Raw genomic sequence first — 21,531 nt, forward strand, 5'->3', positions numbered from 1 at the left:
AAACTTTTGGATATTTAAATGTTTGTACCTAATAGTTTAGGAATATAAAATGATAAACAAATGTGTTCATATAACTTAAATAAATGAAGATTACGCAAACTAAAGGTGATTCGTACCCTCTGTCGTTATAAATACTCTCACAAATGTGAAAAATACAAAAAAATTAAGTACATCTTTATACCAGGCAGACACTACATATACAAGGACTTTAAAAACGCTCATCCATATATGACAATTATTTCATTCTTGCAACATTTATTCAAGTATCTTTATCTTCCCTTATACATTATATCTCATCCGATACACAGACACTTGTGGGTCAGCACCCCTCCCCCATCCCAATTCGCCTCTGCCAACCTTCAGACAATATATTTTTCCTTTTAAAACAAACTGAGTACATGTCTCGATCATACAACAACTTCTGTTACAATTTCAACATGTTTAAAAAAAACACTCCCATTTACTATCAATACTCAAAACTTTTATTGCATTGATGGTAAATGGTAATCTTTAAAACATGCAGAATTTGAAACAAAACATATTCTTCAGTGTTTGAGATATGCGCTCAGTGTGTTTTAAAAGACTAGAAATATTGGCTGATATCTGGCAAGGGGGACTTTACCTCCAAGTGTCTGTGATCCGATAGGGTGTTTTTATGATACTTGAAGTGTGACCAACGTCGCATGTGCATGTATTTATGAAAAATAGGTTGTAGTCGAATACAAACTCGTGAACGACATTTTTAATCAAACTTTCCTGACTTAATTGAATAAAACATTTATTCTTTAAAATCAATATTGCAAAAGTAGACGTTTCTCAAAATCTTTGACTGAAACGCTATAAAGCGAAATTATCAAACACCAGCAGTTATATCGGTATGGGAGAGTCACCGAAATTACCACCACACAAACGATTTATATTACGTTAACGTCACTTACGTTGGCGTATTGCAAGGTAAAAATTAATCTATCCTTTCATCGTTTTACAGACTGGTCGATTTATTTTTATCCTGTCACTTGCAGTATTTCCGACCCGATATCAGGGTGCCGTATATCTTTTTTGATATACCGTCAGTTGATCATGTGACCAGTGATATACGGTCAGTTGATCATGTGACCTTATGATCGATATTGTTGTCATAAGAAATTTTGCAATGAAACCATCATCATTGTGTTTGAAATGTCCGAACTAAGAAAATGAGTGGTCAAATAATGAGTTTTTATTCAAAAACGAAGAAGTTATTGCGATTTTGCCGGTAATCACGTCATTATATAAGTGACGTCATTACGAATATGACGTCATTAAAGCGGTTGTCGCACACTTTTTTTTGTAAAATAAATTGCCAAATATCGGAAAATGAAGTAATGACAAGATAAATAGAATAATAGGTTAGTGCCTAAGATGGAGAAAGTTTATCTGGCTCGGCTCCGGACGTTATCAGGTTCGCCTTTGGCTCACCCGATAAGCTCCTCCACCTCGCCAGATAAACTTTCTCATCTACGGCACTAACCTATTATTCTCTATATCTTTTAGCGATGTAACGACATAAACGGATATTTATGGAAACGTATATGGTACACCCAGATGATATGTTTATGTAGGAGTATTTATGTCGACGTAGTGTGAAATAACACGGTATGTCGGGATTTATTAAGATGTATTGTCTACATAATTAATACAGCTTTACTACTAAATTTTATCCGACATATCTACATCAAGTAATCTTTTCGACATTAGTAAATTATACTGCGCCATGGTTTGTTGCCTCAATGACTATGGAAACGTATATGGTACATCCTGGTGAGATGTTTATATGGTTTAGTCGAGATTCTGTAGGACGACATGACGACATATAACTCAGCAACTCGTCAAAAAATAAGACTACAAGTTGTGAAAATCTGGTCATGACGTTAAAAAAGAACTCAACTTGTCGTCTAAAAATAAGACGAAAAGCAATAAAGAACTTGTCATGATGTTAAAAATTATGTCTACTTGTCGTATTAATTATTGAGTGGGCTTAGATTTATTAATAGAAATTCAGAATTTTACGAATATGTGTCATATCTTCAAAATATTCACTGAATTTCTTTAAAAGTCCTAAATTTCTTCAGCTGTTGTATGTGAGAAACACACTATTTATCAAAATACAAAAATTCACATTTTTGCTCAAGAGGCTTTGTTTCATTCACATGGTATATACAAATGAAGTGAAAGTGAAAATCCCAGAATTCTGGCGCAAAAATTGGCTCATCGCAGTTTGCTGTCAGCTTCTAACATAATGTAATGTTGCATATAATGTTTTCCAGGACTTAAGAAGTAAACAATAAAATTGTTTTCAAATTATTAACTAAAACAGTAATTTCTTATCATTAATTTAAGCCCGATCGGGCAATAAAACCTTGATTGGGCCTCTAAGCCAGATCGGACAATGTTATCAGGCTGTTTACTGTCTACAGCAGTGGGACAATTTTGCATGTCAGTCTAACAATTGTTGTTAATCAAATCGTACGGATCGCTGACTGGCGTAAATCTGTTGGGGACTATGTATTGCCATGCAGTATTCCAATAACTTGTTTTTAGTGTCAGTAGGTCAAAAGTCAAGGTCGTTGAGGTCTGAAAATTGAAAATCATTTCCATACATGATGCAGTAACTACTATAGAACATTCAAACTTAATAGATGCATCAGTCTCAGGCTTCAGCTGGACATCCCCACCAACTTCTACCGGACCGACACAGATGTTATGAAATTTCAGAAAAATGAAACATGGGCAACTTGTAACTGTATTTATTATGGCTTATGGGTAATGATTGTCACTAATTGTCATAAGAATACGAGAACCATCCGGTGGTCTGAACTTCCGTCTATAATTCCAGATTGTGAGCCATCTCGCGGCAAAAATGTACCACCATACGTAAGGGAATAGAATTCCAGAATGTGACCGAATATGACACGCATTGCCTAATTAAGTACTGTTACAACTAGATTAGTAAAAATGATTAAATTGATCAGTGAAAGTAAAGTATAACGGAACTCAAACACATGCAAATTTGACAACTTTTTGAACATTTTTTCAAGGCATGTTCTCCAATTTTTAGTCGGTCATTTCGGTCCGACGAAAAAGCAACCTCCGTCAGGTGCATCCGTCGGTCCGACGGTTCGGATTTGACTGAAGTCTTGGTCTGTAGATGATCCTTGTTCATATTAATGTCAGTGCACCAATACTCATACAATATATGCAGGGGAGGTAGAGGGGTGACATAAAATTTTGCCCCAAAAATCTTTTCAATTTCTATTGCCTAAAGCATACATATATATTAATTAAAAAATAAATTACACTTTAATAAGTTCAGTCATTGAAGCCACAAACCATGGCACAGTCTAAATAACTTATGTCGAAAAGATTACTTTATGTAGATATGTCGGATAAAATTTATTGGTAAAGCTGTATTAATTATGTAGACAATACATCTTAATAAATCCCGACATACCGCGTTATTTCACAATACGCCGACATAAATACTCCTACATAAACATATCATCCGGGTGTACCATATACTTTTTACATAAATGACTGAACTTATTAAAGTGTAATTTATTTTTTAATTAATATATATGTATGCTTTAGGTAATAGAAAGTGTAAAGATTTTTTGAGGCAAAATTATATGTCCCCCACCCCTCTATATATTGTATGAGTATTAGTGCACTGACTTTAATATGAACAGAGATCATATACAGACCAAGACTTCAGTCAAATCCAGACTTCGTCTGACCAACGGCCTGACCGACGGACGTCCCCGACGGAGGTTGCTTTTTCGTCGGACCGCAGAGACCGACTAAAAATTGGAGAACATGCCTTGAAAAAAATGTTTAAAAGTTGTTAAATTTGCATGACTTGTGTTTTAGTACCGTTATACCTTACTTTCACTGATCAATTTATTCATTTCCACTCATCTGGATGGAACAGTACTTAATTAGGCAATGCGTGTCATATTCGATCGGACTCTGGAATTTTATTCCCTTACGTATGGTGGTTTATTGCTGCCGCGAGATGGTTCACAATCTGGAATTATAGACTGAAGCTCAGACCACCGGATGGTTCCCGTATTTTTACGATAAATAGTGACAATCATTACCCATAGGCCATAATAAATACAGTTACAAGTTGCCCATATTTCTTTTTTTCTCAAATTTCATAATATATGTGTCCGGGGCGGTGGAAGTTGGTCGGGATGTCCAGCTGAGGCCTAGGAGGTTTCACGATGAATGAGACTGACGCATCTATTATGTTTAAATGTTCTACAGTAGACCTTTTCAGATGATTCTCAAGTTACTGCATCATGTATGGAAATGATTTTCAATTTTCATACCTCAACAACCTTGATCTTTGACCTACTGACACTAAAAACAAGTTACTGGAATACTGCATGGCAATACATAGCCCCCAACAGATTTACGCCAGTCAGTGATCCCTACAATTTGATCAACAACATTGTAAGACTGACTCACTGCACTGCTGTATACATTAAACAGCCTTGTAACATTGCCAGGTCGGGCTTAGAGGCCCATCAAGGTTTTATTGCCCGATCGGGCTTTAATTCACGAAAAGAAATTATTGTTTTAGTAAATAATTTGAAAATAATTTTATAATTTACATCTCATGTCCTTGAAAATGTTACATGCAACATTACATTATGTTAGAAGCTAACATCAGTAAACTGCAATGAGCCAAGTTTTGCGCCAGAATTCTGGGAGTTTTACTTTCACTTCACATGTAGATATCATGTGAATGAAACAAGGCCTCTTGAGCAAAAATGTGAATATTGTATTTTGACAAATAGTATGTGTTTCTAACATGCAAACAGCTGAAGAAATATAGGACTTTAGAGAAAGTGAATAGTTTTAAGATATGTGACACATATTCGTAAAATTCTTAATTTCTTTTAATAAATTTAAGCCCACTTAATGATTAATACGACAAGTAGACGTAATTTTTAACATCTTGGCAAGTTCTTTAATACATGTCGTCTTAGTTTTAGACGACAAATTGAGTTCTTTTGTCGTCATGTCGTCCTACAGAATCTTGACTAAACCACATAAACATCTAACCAGGATGTACGATATACGTTTCCATAGATATTTGATATTCGCGTCCGGCGACGACCCTCGAATCTCTATGTATCCGAATAAAACTTACCCAAATGTGAGCTTTATGAGCGGTAGTAAGGCTTCGTTCAGCACAGACAAATTACCACCAAAATAGTTTTATTCATTAACGCATATTTGATAAATACTAATATGTATTACGAAAATGTTCTTGGATCAGTTTTTCCAAATGCATAGATGGGGCGTTTTTAAAATCCTTGAGTGTATTTCCTTTTTTACTATAGATCATTGAAACAAGTTTCATTAAATTTCCTTCCGTATGATTGACAGAAATGGATATCATTTTGTAATCCACAGTATATGTGTCATTCACTTTCTCTTTGCAATCAACTTGTATCACAGTGGAGCCAAAGTGGGGAATACTTTTTAATCATTCAAGGAGTTATGGTTCTTTTATTCTTCATCACGTCTCTCTGTTATCTATATTAGTATCAATTTGAAGCAGGACTCAAACTTCTTGTCTTAATTAATAAAAAATTTGTGACACTTTATTAAAAAAAGACAGGAATCGTTAAAGACGGAGTCATTTCTGTGACATTATATGTTTGTATCAAGTTACATTCAATACCTTTCAGTAGACCTAAAATTACCTTTCAGTAGACCTAAAATATTGTCAAAATAATGTTGTTTTTTTTTTATGAACACGCGGTTTGGGTTATTTTTTTCACTTCATTTCCTTCCATTGTCATATATCTAGAACTGTACCAGTTCTCTTGCGTGAAATGATGGGATGGGACGGACAAACAGATTGATATGACAACGTGGTTCTACCAAAAAGATACACTCATTTGGTGTGGGTATAAATGTAAAGTGAAGGCTTGTGTGCTGTGCTTATTGTCAAATGTTAAATGCCAACTATTTTAAAACGAAATGCCATTTGTCAAATGCTTATTGTCAAATATTGGCTATTAAAAGATAATTGTCAAACTGTAAATGCTAACTGTTCACTTCAAAATGCAAAATAATAATTGCAAAATGCTCCCTGCTAAGTGCTTATTCAAATAGAACTGAATATATCAGTGGATAAATGCATCCTTTTAATAGTTATTTGCCTTCGTTACATCGCTTTGTCTCTGTAAATAATTGTATTATAAACATTTTAGAGCAAGCAGTTTCAGTCCCATGTTCCCACAAACATTACCGGAAGAACATATTACTGCTTCAGATCAGATTGGTTGTTCATTATATGTTTTCGAATGATTAAAATGTAAGAGACACGGACCATATATCTCGTTTATAGGTCAGAGACAACTTACTGGGAATGATGTAAGCGTATCCCTGGGGATAAGGTAGCGTCTGTGCGTTCTGACTGGTCAGTCATATAAACAAACCCAAGAAGTGATTTTTTTTTCAAAATTGAATATTTTTACTGCATTTACAGTATTTCATTATACATTTTGACAAAATTTGCTACATTTTATGTGTATTGAAAAAAGTTTCATCAAATGAATTTCTCCCGCCATGACAACGATGTAAACAGGGGGTCATCTCATTCTCACGAAAATTACTTAAATAAAGTATCGCTATTCATATATGTTTTGTCTGATATTTTGGTGGAACTAAGATAGTTTTTTTTTAGACGATAAGCATTTATCATTTGGCAATAAGCATCAGCTACTTGACATTTTGCATGTGGCATTTAACATGAAGTATTGGTATTTACCAATAGGTAATTACTATTTAGCATTAAATATTTGTCATTTAGCATTTGGCAGTAAGTATAGCGCCTCGGTCTTCCACATTACGCTTAATTTAAAATATTGACTTTCATTTGCATAGTGCATGGAACAGTTATAAAACCTATATTGGGTTGCTACGTGAGACCATCCGTTAAGTTACTGATTGAAAACTGCCGTAAATCGTGACTAAAATAGTACAAGGATAGTCGCATTAATATAGAGACACGCTATCTTAATGATTATGTTTGTCACCTGGCAACTGATTTATATTCATTTAATATTTTATATCAGGAACATAAACCACTTTGATATCTTTTAGAAATCGCGTCTCCATAATTATCATGATAATTATCGGTATGATTTTGTCCATAGTCTCATTTCTATATCCATATACACTAAAAGAATTAATTATAAGTGAGAGCAGTATAAAGGAAAGCAAAATATTTTATTATAATGAAATCTCTATAGTTCTCACTCAGTTTTATTAACGTTTCGGCCTTAAGGCCTTTATCAAATGACAAATTCCGAGAATTACTCTACATCATGGCGTCTCATAATATAACAACATTTGAAATACAAAACCGGAACTGACGTAACGTTATTTAACAAATAATCAAGGCCTTCGAGTGGTTTATCGTCTGATTTACCACGGTTCAGAGTTCAGATGCGTAGGAATTGAACCACGAGGGCGTTAGCCCGAGTGGTTAAATACTGAAGCATCTGAACGATGAACCGTGGTAAATTAGACGATAAATCACAAGAAGGCCTTGATTGTTTTCATTCTGACATGCTCATTAATATATTTTAATAAATATTATGCTGGGCTTCATTTACGCGAGGAGTAATGTATCGGACGTCATGCGGCAATTTGAAATTTATTCATTTCCACTCATCTGGATGGAGCAGTACTTAATTAGGCAATGCCTGTCATATTCGGTCGGACTCTGGAATTTTATTCCCTTACGTATGGTGGTTTATTGCTGCCGCGAGATGGTTCACAATCTGGAATTATAGACTGAAGCTCAGACCACCGGATGGTTCCCGTATTTTTACGATAAATAGTGACAATTATTACCCATAGGCCATAATAAATACAGTTACAAGTTGCCCATATTTCTTTTTTTCTCAAATTTCATAATATATGTGTCCGGGGCGGTGGAAGTTGGTCGGGATGTCCAGCTGAGGCCTAGGAGGTTTCACGATGAATGAGACTGACGCATCTATTATGTTTAAATGTTCTACAGTAGACCTTTTCAGATGATTCTCAAGTTACTGCATCATGTATGGAAATGATTTTCAATTTTCATACCTCAACAACCTTGATCTTTGACCTACTGACACTAAAAACAAGTTACTGGAATACTGCATGGCAATACATAGCCCCCAACAGATTTACGCCAGTCAGTGATCCCTACAATTTGATCAACAACATTGTAAGACTGACTCACTGCACTGCTGTATACATTAAACAGACTTGTAACACTGCCAGGTCGGGCTTAGAGGCCCATCAAGGTTTTATTGCCCGATCGGGCTTTAATTCACGAAAAGAAATTATTGTTTTAGTAAATAATTTGAAAATAATTTTATAATTTACATCTTATGTCCTTGAAAATGTTACATGCAACATTACATTATGTTAGAAGCTAACATCAGTAAACTGCAATGAGCCAAGTTTTGCGCCAGAATTCTGGGAGTTTTACTTTCACTTCTCATGTAGATATCATGTGAATGAAACAAGGCCTCTTGAGCAAAAATGTGAATATTGTATTTTGACAAATAGTATGTGTTTCTAACATGCAAACAGCTGAAGAAATATAGGACTTTAGAGAAAGTGAATAGTTTTAAGATATGTGACACATATTCGTAAAATTCTTAATTTCTTTTAATAAATTTAAGCCCACTTAATGATTAATACGACAAGTAGACGTAATTTTTAACATCTTGGCAAGTTCTTTAATACATGTCGTCTTAGTTTTAGACGACAAATTGAGTTCTTTTGTCGTCATGTCGTCCTACAGAATCTTGACTAAACCACATAAACATCTAACCAGGATGTACGATATACGTTTCCATAGATATTTGATATTCGCGTCCGGCGACGACCCTCGAATCTCTATGTATCCGAATAAAACTTACCCAAATGTGAGCTTTATGAGCGGTAGTAAGGCTTCGTTCAGCACAGACAAATTACCACCAAAATAGTTTTATTCATTAACGCATATTTGATAAATACTAATATGTATTACGAAAATGTTCTTGGATCAGTTTTTCCAAATGCATAGATGGGGCGTTTTCAAAATCCTTGAGTGTATTTCCTTTTTTACTATAGATCATTGAAACAAGTTTCATTAAATTTCCTTCCGTATGATTGACAGAAATGGATATCATTTTGTAATCCACAGTATATGTGTCATTCACTTTCTCTTTGCAATCAACTTGTATCACAGTGGAGCCAAAGTGGGGAATACTTTTTAATCATTCAAGGAGTTATGGTTCTTTTATTCTTCATCACGTCTCTCTGTTATCTATATTAGTATCAATTTGAAGCAGGACTCAAACTTCTTGTCTTAATTAATAAAAAATTTGTGACACTTTATTAAAAAAAGACAGGAATCGTTAAAGACGGAGTCATTTCTGTGACATTATATGTTTGTATCAAGTTACATTCAATACCTTTCAGTAGACCTAAAATTACCTTTCAGTAGACCTAAAATATTGTCAAAATAATGTTGTTGTTTTTTTTATGAACACGCGGTTTGGGTTATTTTTTTCACTTCATTTCCTTCCATTGTCATATATCTAGAACTGTACCAATTCTCTTGCGTGAAATGATGGGATGGGGCGGACAAACAGATTGATATGACAACGTGGTTTTACCAAAAAGATACACTCATTTGGTGTGGGTATAAATGTAAAGTGAAGGCTTGTGTGCTGTGCTTATTGTCAAATGTTAAATGCCAACTATTTTAAAACGAAATGCCATTTGTCAAATGCTTATTGTCAAATATTGACTATCAAAAGATAATTGTCAAACTGTAAATGCTAACTGTTCACTTCAAAATGCAAAATAATAATTGCAAAATGCTCCCTGCTAAGTGCTTATTCAAATAGAACTGAATATATCAGTGGATAAATGCATCCTTTTAATAGTTATTTGCCTTCGTTACATCGCTTTGTCTCTGTAAATAATTTTATTATAAACATTTTAGAGCAAGCAGTTTCAGTCCCATGTTCCCACAAACATTACCGGAAGAACATATTACTGCTTCAGATCAGATTGGTTGTTCATTATATGTTTTCGAATGATTAAAATGTAAGAGACACGGACCATATATCTCGTTTATAGGTCAGAGACAACTTACTGGGAATGATGTAAGCATATCCCTGGGGATAAGGTAGCGTCTGTGCGTTCTGACTGGTCAGTCATATAAACAAACCCAAGAAGTGATTTTTTTTTTAAAATTGAATATTTTTACTGCATTTACAGTATTTCATTATACATTTTGACAAAATTTGCTACATTTTATGTGTATTGAAAAAAAGTTTCATCAAATGAATTTCTCCCGCCATGACAACGATGTAAACAGGGGGTCATCTCATTCTCACGAAAATTACTTAAATAAAGTATCGCTATTCATATATGTTTTGTCTGATATTTTGGTGGAACTAAGATAGTTTTTTTTTTTAGACGATAAGCATTTATCATTTGGCAATAAGCATCAGCTACTTGACATTTTGCATGTGGCATTTAACATGAAGTATTGGTATTTATCAATAAGTAATTACTATTTAGCATTAAATATTTGTCATTTAGCATTTGGCAGTAAGTATAGCGCCTCGGTCTTCCACATTACGCTTAATTTAAAATATTGACTTTCATTTGCATAGTGCATGGAACAGTTATAAAACCTATATTGGGTTGCTACGTGAGACCATCCGTTAAGTTACTGATTGAAAACTGCCGTAAATCGTGACTAAAATAGTACAAAGATAGTCGCATTAATATAGAGACACGCTATCTTAATGATTATGTTTGTCACCTGGCAACTGATTTATATTCATTTAATATTTTATATCAGGAACATAAACCACTTTGATATCTTTTAGAAATCGCGTCTCCATAATTATCATGATAATTATCGGTATGATTTTGTCCATAGTCTCATTTCTATATCCTTATCGCATAGTGCGGCAATTTTCCTTTGATCTTTGCAGCATGTTATACATAGTAACACACATTATTACTACAAAACTGTGCTGATATCTTACAAAACTGTTGCGATATATATCAACACGGAAATCCCTATGGAGTTTCATAAGAAAAAAAGTGTTCCGATATATATCAGCACAGTAAAACTGTTCCGATATATATCGGAACACTTTTTCTCTATTGAGGCCCTATCAAGGGAGTATAATTTTTTCCTTTCAAAGAAAAGATGATTTTAGCTCCAATTTACAGTTCACAGAGAAAGAATTGTCACAAACACCTACATTTATAAAGTAAAAGAATAAATAAACTAGAATATCTCAAAAACTTGATAGTTATTGCCAAATTCAGAAATACATGAAATATATGAAATTCTGAGATTTCTCAAATGTTTCTTTTTCTTTGATTTTTTTACAAACAAAACAACAAGTTTTACAATATGTCTGGCCAATGAAATGCAAAGATTTAAAACCAATGCAGAAATTTGTTGGGTACTTTTATCTGGGGAACACATTTTCTAAAACAGAAGTTTTAGTGTTTCAGTCAGCGAGGCGCAGAAAGGGAATCAAAATAGTAAAAATAATAATAAACAAATTTAAATGAAAATGATATATAAATTTTAATGATAAACTATGCGATAAAACAGTTATAATATGTAGTGCTCGTGTGTTACCAGGATATATCAGAGCTAGGGGTACATCTCGTTATTTTTCTCTTCACATATCTGTCTCGGCCTACCGGCCTCGACGATATGTGCAGAGAAAAATACCCTCGATGTACCCCTAGCTCTGATATATCCTGGTAACACACTCTCACACATACTATAACTATTACATATACACTAAAAGAATTAATTATAAGTGAGAGCAGTATAAAGGAAAGCAAAATATTTTATTATAATGAAATCTCTATAGTTCTCACTCAGTTTTATTAACGTTTCGGCCTTAAGGCCTTTATCAAATGACAAATTCCGAGAATTACTCTACATCATGGCGTCTCATAATATAACAACATTTGAAATACAAAACCGGAACTGACGTAATGTTATTTAACAAATAATCAAGGCCTTCGAGTGGTTTATCGTCTGATTTACCACGGTTCAGAGTTCAGATGCGTAGGAATTGAACCCCGAGGGCGTTAGCCCGAGTGGTTAAATACTGAAGCATCTGAACGATGAACCGTGGTAAATTAGACGATAAATCACAAGAAGGCCTTGATTGTTTTCATTCTGACATGCTCATTAATATATTTTAATAAATATTATGCTGGGCTTCATTTACGCGAGGAGTAATGCATCGGACGTCATGCGGCAATTTGACGTCATAATTGACGTCATAATGCTCTCGCGCGTCAGCCGTTGTTTATCGCAGAATATACAGAGCTTGATTTTCTTCTTTGTTTAACTGGAAATCAGTTCGAGCCATGTTAGAATAAACATTATATATTATATATATTATAATTAAATCGACCACAGGATTTCCAACAAAGAGAGATTTATGTGATCAAAGTGCTATATAACATTAATAGTATTAAAAAGGCTAGCGAGCGTTGAATAAGGCTGAAGATGTAAATAACATGAGGGGGAGACAGGTTCGCAGTATTTGAAATCTAAAGAATTTTCTATGATATACAAACTGAAACAAACGTCAAGAGTATTGCCGAGTGGAATGAAGCTCACTTTTTTTCAGCAGTCTAATAACTGTAGATATGATTATAATAAATATGATAATGATATGATAAATTATATTATCTAGAGTTATTAAATATCTTTAAATTAACACAGTGAAAGTATTTTAACAAGAGTGAAGTCTGGGGAAAAGTGATATCTGAGGCCGTTGTCGTTTATGGTGACAGATAACCTAGTTATTTATTAAGCTGACTTTTATTGTTCTAACTTTAATTCCTTCCCATCTTTAAGTACACTTAACAAAACCTCTGATCGGCCAGTTTCAACTCGCAATTATCAATTCATATCAATAAGATATTAGAAAGAAATGGGATAGGTACGAAAATAACTGGGTGCGAATGCGAAACGCCACACCATATGTAAAGGTTTTTGGTGGCTGTTGCCACCAGTGTTAAAAAGAATACTCTGTTTGAGAAATCTTGTCAGTTCTTAAGACCATCATAACAACACAACCAAAAATAGTTCCAGGCTTTCCAGGGAAATAATTATCTACACAACGTGCAGAATAATGCAATGCTACAATATATGCCTTAATACCATTTTTAAATGTAAATTCGGCAACTAAAATCAATACAAACTGAAGTCAACGTTTTAATTAAAACAACCACGTGTATGAATACAAATATGCAATTTTATGATCACGTGAATAAACGTTGACCTCATGTCACCTGAACTGAGCGATGATATTGATTAGCTATTGCATAGTACTGCCCTAGAGGTCACGTAGCTTATAACGTAGAAAAGGTAGAAACCTAGCCGGGAATCCAGACTGACAATTCAAACATGCTTCCTAACCGCATTGTCACATGTATAACTCCCGAAATATAAGACTGTATTTGATAAAGAACGATGACTTCTGATAGCAATAATCTACAGATTATATAGGAGAGATCGTGTTTGTATACAAATCCGTTGTATATTCTATTTTTAGAACTGATAAGACAAAGACCGGGTGGGCTGTCGCCAAGCGTCCATGTTTTTTTGTAAACACTGATGTTTTTCTAACGGCTTAAACTTTCTTAAATCATAAATGATATCAATATTTTTTGATCAATGGAAAGGATATAAAACAAGCAATTTATTGATAACTTTTAATTTTTATTTCGAAATAAATTCGATTAATTATGAACGCTTAACTTACAGTGTTTTTTCTAAAAGTTTGGAGCATCGCTACGCCGCTATTAAAATCATATGTCATTTAAAACGGTTATTAATTTTCAAAAGTTATTTGAATATAAAAATATGAAAATCGTAAGCATTTCAAAACTTCTTGAATTTTTAAAATCCATAAATGAACGAAAAAGTTATTAGAAATTAAAAATTCCGATCCCATACACAAACGATGTAAAAATATTTGTTTTGCACATCTACAGATCGATAATCCACGGCTAAAAATAGAAACGGAATTTCAACGGAAAAGTTTCCGAACACTTCCGGTCCATAGACAATACCAGTTTGTACCTACCATAGCTTTTCCAGGAAGTTGTAACAATTTTCAAGTATGTCAGAATAAACTTAAATGTTCGTCAATCATAGCTATCAAATTATAAGATATTATATTAAAGCAACCCTAGTGATCTAAGAATGTTACCGAATTTTAGACAGTATTGTCTCGTTGTCGTTTCAAACACTCGAAAATATGACCACATGTTAATTAGGCTATTTACAGAAAATCAATAATCAGCAGTGATACAGATTTCCTCAGGCGTTGCTACTGCCAATTAACACTAATTAGCGCACTAATTTAGTAAGATGATCTATGAACAGAACAGGACAGTAATTTATTAATATAACTTGAACATGTACAGTTCATCGTTATATTAAGAACAAAATATAATTAAACATGCTTTGCAATACGAGAGTGAACAAAACAAAAGAATATTCAGTTTAAATTCATTCAATATTGTTTGCAAAGTGACCTGCCATGAGAATCAAAGACATGTATGTTTTCTAAATAATATTCCCTCACGGATAATCTTCCTATTAATGCATAGATACACATGTATTCGGTACAATTTCGTCTAACAAAACACGAATTATCAACGGGCGCAGCGATGATATTAATACTCGCCCTTTTGAAACGGCAATATATCAGACTGTAGCAAGCCATCAGATAACAGATTTGACCAACTAAAAAACTGAATTGTTTTAAGACAGATTCTGCTCACTTCAGCCGCACCAAGAGTAAACCAACATAGTGCATTTGTGACCAGCATGGACCTGCGGATCCGCACAGTCTGGTCAGGATCCATGCTGTTCGCTAACGGTTTCTCTAGTTGCAATACGCTTTGAAAGCGAACAGCATGGATCCTGACAAGACTGCACGGATGCACAGGCTGGTCTGGACCCATGCTGGTCGCAAACGCACTCTGTTGGATTTCTCATGGTGCGGCTCAAAATATCTGGATTGATACAAATATGTATAATAATTAAAACGGTTTCGTTTCGCCAGTAACATAATTTATTTTTCGATTTTTTTCTCGGTCTGACTAAAGTTGTAAGTTTGTCTGATTTAAATGTCCAACATTTTTGCGAAGCTTGCTGTTATGTCTAGCGGACTTTTGAGTACCGGTATAACAGATGGAGTGATAATTAATGCGCCTCTTAAATACGCTGGCTGCAGAACTGAAATTCTGAGGTGCATTTTTGGTGCATGTTTTATGCTGTTTTCTTCCACAAAAATCTCATGAAAACCAAAGTTATCCCATAAGGACTAAATCAGTGTGTTTATAATTAATGACAGGCACTGTCCAAAAGCTTTAGAAAGAAATCTTAAAAGCTGAATGGTTTGTAAAAAAAGCTTATATTATTTATTTACAGTAAAATAATTTAAGTTGTTGTTTTCGTCACAAATAATCAAAAGGAATCAAAAATATTCGTTAAAGACAGAATCAGTGTTTATGTAAACAATGACTGGCAATGAAAAAATGAATAATTTTGAAACCAAAGCTGAATATTTTGCACCCCCCCCCCCCCCCCCCCCCAAAAAAAAAACAAAACAAAAGTTCTTCTGGTTTATATCAAGAATTCCTCCAATGTCACTTTATTTGTAATTTTTTTTACACATTAATTAACAGCCACCATCAGCGCTTTAAGCGCTTTGATTTATATAAAACAGGAAGTGATTTCTCGGTGAAACATATGAAGTAGTCCAATATGTAGTTCCATGTTGTCGGCGAAATATTGTACAAGGCAATTCATTGATGCAAGCATCAAAGACGCCGCCAAGTGTTGTGTCTGAAGTAAATTTATTGCAATATGAGAAATCACCTAATCATTACTTTATTAGTCTGACTGGCTACAAGTTATCAACATTAGCACATAAAACAATATATATTATAAACTGTTTAAAACATGAAGAATAAACATGATAGAAAAGTTTTACCATGCAATACAAATCCTCTACCTGCAGTGACATTAACATTGCGAGTAGGTGGTCCCTTTACATACAAAATTAAAGTAATTATTTCACTAACTAAGGTCATCTCCTATGAAAAGTTCTTATATGCAGGAGCGTGTGTATGAAGTTTCACAGAAATGCAGTTTGTTGGGAAATGAGGAAATGTTGAAATTATTTCAAAGTTGTGGTTCACAGAAACCATTATTTTTATTATCATGTAATGTAATGAGTGTTTTCTATTTACTGATGAAGTTTTATGGACCTTAGTCACTTACATTATAGATTTCAGAATGCAGATTATACACAGCAATTTACTGTTTCACTTGACAAAAACAATCAAAAAAATTTTTCCAAGAAAAGAATGATATAACATAAATAATCTCTATATTGCCCCTATTCACAAAGCATGAATCTTTCTTATCTACTTTTGAATATCATAGAATTCATTTTTTTTTCGGACGAACGATAAACTTGAAGTCCTCGTTGAACTGTAAGGTTACTAGGAGTATGTCAGTGTCTAGTTCAAATCTAATATTACAAGAAATTTAAAAAGCATAATAACCCACTGCCAAAGTGTAGAAAATATTTCAATGAAAATGTTTTTTTGGTTTTTTTTTTATTTTACTTTTTTTCGTTAGGAATGGACAAATACAAAAACTATCTATATATATATATTAAATTAAAAACAAAAAAGAAAAAAAGAAGCATGTAACAAGATATAATAAAACCAGAGCAACTGACTAGTCATATAAGATCAATGAACATATAAATTCAACAAGGAATTCTATTTTAAAGTCACTGATGCTTTGATAAGTTATGGTCCCATGGCTTTTGATATTTCGATCTAACCACATTTAAAGAAGTATTAACTTGTCACTGACAAATTCAGCCAAGTGCTCTTTAGCCTATTGCACACCTTAGTTGACAGTGTATATCTGTAAACAATGAGTAGATCTATATGACACATAAGCAAAAAAAAAAAAAAAGAAAGAAAAAAAAACCAAAAAAAAAAACAAAAAAACAAATAGAAATAGGAATTTGCAAAAGTGTGCGCATTCTGAAATTACATCACTGTACCTATCAACAAAGAAAATAAGACAAAAGGGTTAAAAATAAGTTAACAGCGGCACTTCCTTCGTTCATTTCAACATATCTATGCTTATTGATTCCTTTATTTACTTTGTAAATACGTTTTTTTTTCAAGGAATTTTTATGCAGGCAATTGTAATTTTCCATAATTTTTGGTTGCGGGTTTATCCCGTAACCAAAGTTAAGTGTATTTCTGACAATCATGTAGCATCTTTATTTGATTCCAAATCACATCCAAAGAATATGTTCATGTGCTACACAAAGTAGTTCCATTCATGAACAATGCGGATGAATTATCAATGATCAAGTAGTTCTTATTCATCCTCTATATCCATTCACACTCAGGCCATTTAGATTATATAAGACCTGTCAATGATTAGGTATTCCAGCCCATGGTTACATCACTGACTTCCAGCTGTTCATGTAAGGTCAAGCAGAGTTTATCTTAGATATGAGGCACATTAGTATTTGTTTCTTATACATGTATATTTAAAGATTGGCATTTAAAATGAAAATAAATCTAGCAAAACCCGCAACCACCAGACTTCTCAAGGCTTTGATTTTTTTTAATATTCTCTTCGAAGTTGTAAAATACACGAACGCTCCCTTGTCCAGGCGATTCACGCTTTACAGTTTGGTGTATATCAGCGGTGTGTTCTATTTATAGAACATGAGATAGGTAAGTAAGTCATGCTAAGAATAGAAATAGAAAACTTGACTTACAGAGTAACCTCCCTTATCAATAAATCGGATCAACATTTTTGATGAAATTGTAAATAAAAAAATATGTTCTGCTCTACAAATAAGGAGAGGAAAGACAGATAGCATTGTTTTAAATCGTTTAATTTAATTTAATTTAAATTGTTTTAATAAGTTGCATTACATACATTTTTATGTTTTCTTTTTGCCATTTTTTGTTTATTCACTAAAATGTATTGTGCAATATCGTTGATCCTTTACAAACTATTCACTGTGTTCAGTTTATCAGACTATTCCATATACGTAAAGTCTAATTCAAATCCTTCTCTAACAGAATTAAGTCAGTAATTCAAAATCTTTTCCTATTTTCATAATCTATCACAAATAACGAAATGAAGCGGAGATTCCAGTAATCAGTCATTTGTCTCTTACCAAAAACCATATTTACTCTCTCCGCATAACACCTATCGTTGATTAAAACTGCCAGAGGTTATAACATAAATTAACGTAATATATGCAGAACTCTAGAAAATAGGGGATTAAGCTAGTTCTACCGATTGCCATTGAAAATGATCATTTATTATGGATTCTTCGACTAACATGGAAGCAATTATTCGACCCGCAATACACCTACTTCCGGTCATCGAAATTTTTTGTATAAATATCCATAATTTTCAATTCTTTTTCAAGAAAGATGAATACAAACATTTCACAGGTTTGTGAAATAATCGGAGATTTTAGAGACTATATAGACATTCTTAATAGAAGCCATCACCATACGCAATTTATGCTAAATTTTGCTTCAAATACCACTTTTATTTTATATTTCTAAGAAAGTATACCAACTTCGTTTCATTAATTTCGGATTCTGAAAATATAATTCATGTATGAATAAGAACCAGCCTACCAATTTACTGGGCTAAATTTTGGCCCTAGGCCCTTTTATTGTATATTTTGGTAAAATTTTCACTCGTTTGCATTATTTTTCACTTGGATTCTGAAATATCATTCATTCCGTCATGAATAAGACCCAAAAGGATGCATTTTGTGCATTTTTCTGACATTCTGGAGACAAAATAACTGGCTTTTTTCAAATCCCAGAAATCGCCTGCTGAATAGGTCGAACAATCTTCTCAAAATATGGTCAAAATTCAAAAATTGCAATTTCACTATATTTTGCAACCTTTTTATCAAAAAACCATCTGTGATTTGAAATTCATGGTAAAATTATTCCTGCTTATATTAAAGCCAGAATTAAACCATTGTTCTCAAAAATAGACAAATTCAAAATTGTTTATTACATCTTGAATATTGAAAACACCTTTTTTCATAAAGATCTATACTATAAATAATTGCGATGAGAATAGTTTATTTCAGTCAGTTGTCAAAAATCCTTCTTGTTCTATAAAAAACACACTATATGCTACTATTTAGAGTACACTTTTTCAAACTATTTCAGCTTCTTCATAGAAAGTATATCCAAAATGTTAAAAATATCGTGCATAAAATTCCGTTCGATGAACTGCATGTTGGTTGTAAACATAAAACGTCTTCATAGTTTCTAGTGAGAAACGGTGATTAAAGCACTCGTTCTAACACGGATTTGCGCAAAAAATGGGAAAATTAGGATCTATTTATTATGGACTTCTTTCGACTACACAACGGAAGCACATTTTCGACCGAATTACTGACCTTATTCCTGTGATACAGGGTCCGAAATAAAAGTGTATCCCATATCCTCGACACCGCCTTCAGGGCGGCGTCGAATAATGAGTCATATGAGGATGTGGCGGTTACTTTTTGGCTTAGTTTCATTGCCTTTTGTATTGAGAAAAGATCTAGATCACTTTCATTGTTTTAGTTTTATTCATTGAGAAATCTATATATACGTAATTGCTAAACAGCAATTTCATGGGAGCATTTTCAGAGGGTGTATTTTAAACAGATATTTTCTTATATGCAACATAACATCTCAATATTTTTTTTTTTTTGTTATTTTTGGTAAGATTATTTGACCTTCAGAAATAAAGTTATTTGATTGGCTTCTGAAATGCAAATGCATTCTTGAATATGTAAATTCCTTTTTTTTTCAAACGACATATTTTTCTACTTAAACGAAAAGTTTAAAGGTTAAGGTGGGATGAAATAGTTTCAAGAATAATAATACTGAAAGTTATATCATACACTTTCAATCGCCAAGCAAGAACGGGTCGTTTTCATTGCTCCGAATTTTAAGTCTCAGCGGCAGCGTCATATCAGAATGAACAATATAACATTTATTCTAATATGGCTGGAGTTGATAAACAAAGAAGAAGCTCAAGCTGTGTTCTGCAATTAGCAACGGTTGACACGCGGACCAGTAGGAGAGCATTATGACATCAATTATGACGTCAAATTGCCGCATGACGTCCGGTTCTTTACTACTCGGAAGGAATTTAGCTTGAGTCATAGTGGGCACATGGGCATCTATGGGCGGCGGTTACCGCCAAAATTAGTAAATATTCAATCCATTCATAAACAAGTAATTCAATGCAGTGCATTTCAATGCCGTCTAGTCTAAAACTCCATCCCGTCCAATATATTTACATTCAACGCATTGTATTGTGACACCATTTAATACAAAACTTCATTCCATCCATCTAAACGTGGAACGATGCATTGAAACACTTGTTGCATTGCATCGTAATATGAAATCATCCAACAAAACATGATACCATGCAGCTCAATGTGAAGCCGTTTGACACAACTTGAGTACATGTACGTGCAGTGTAAGATGAAATGATTTAATACAACTTGACGCTGTCTAATGTATATTGAAACCGCTCTTTGTAATCAACAGCGGTGTATAAAAACTTGATGCCATGCAGTCCAGTGTGAAGCGTTTAAGGTTTCGATGGAGGCCTTGAGAAACAAAAATCAAACAACACCAAATCATAGAAAGAAAGAGTTGTTTGACATGAAAATTGAACAGCATGTAAAACATGTATATTACTTTACGAAACAAGTGTCAGTATACTGATATAAACATTGAATTCCGGAAAAGGGCTGCCTAAAGGGGCTCCACTTCCGGACAGTTAAACGCCTTTAAAAACTCACCATTTTCAAAGAACTGTTACACATGTTCGTTTTGATGCATTTGCAATAGCGTGCGAGTGGTGAAATTTCGCATAACAAGGTGGAACACAGTTTTCAGCGATTGTTTATCTTTATTTCTTTACAAATGGCATTCATTTTCAAAGGGAGACAACTGTTCCCGATTATTTTAAGTACAAATTGCATTCATTTTCAAAGGGAAACAACTTTTTCCGATTATTTTAAGTAATCTTTGAGAAAAAGTTGTCTCCCTTTGAAAATGAATGCCATTTGTAAAGAAAAAAAGATAAACAATTGCTGAAAACTATGTTCCACCTTGTTACGTGAAATTTCACCACTCGCACGCTATTGCAAATGCATCAAAACAAACATGTGTAACAGTTCTTTGAAAATGGTGAGTTTTTAAAGGCGTTTAACTGTCCGGAAGTGTAGCCCCTTTAGGCAGCCCTTTTCCGGAATTCAATGTTTATATCAGTATGCTGACACTTGTTTCGTAAAGTAATATACATGT

The 21,531-nt window shown here is 33.6% G+C and overlaps 1 protein-coding gene across 2 annotated transcripts in view; it reads right to left on the minus strand.

The window, feature by feature from the left end:
- LOC123566569 (beta-1,4-galactosyltransferase 2-like) overlaps window positions 1-21,531 on the minus strand; it is a 42,989-nt gene that overhangs the window by 3,883 nt on the left and 17,575 nt on the right. The window lies entirely within an intron of this gene.

The sequence above is a fragment of the Mercenaria mercenaria genome, chromosome 8 (genome assembly GCF_021730395.1).
Source record: "Mercenaria mercenaria strain notata chromosome 8, MADL_Memer_1, whole genome shotgun sequence".
Lineage (NCBI taxonomy): Eukaryota > Metazoa > Mollusca > Bivalvia > Venerida > Veneridae > Mercenaria > Mercenaria mercenaria.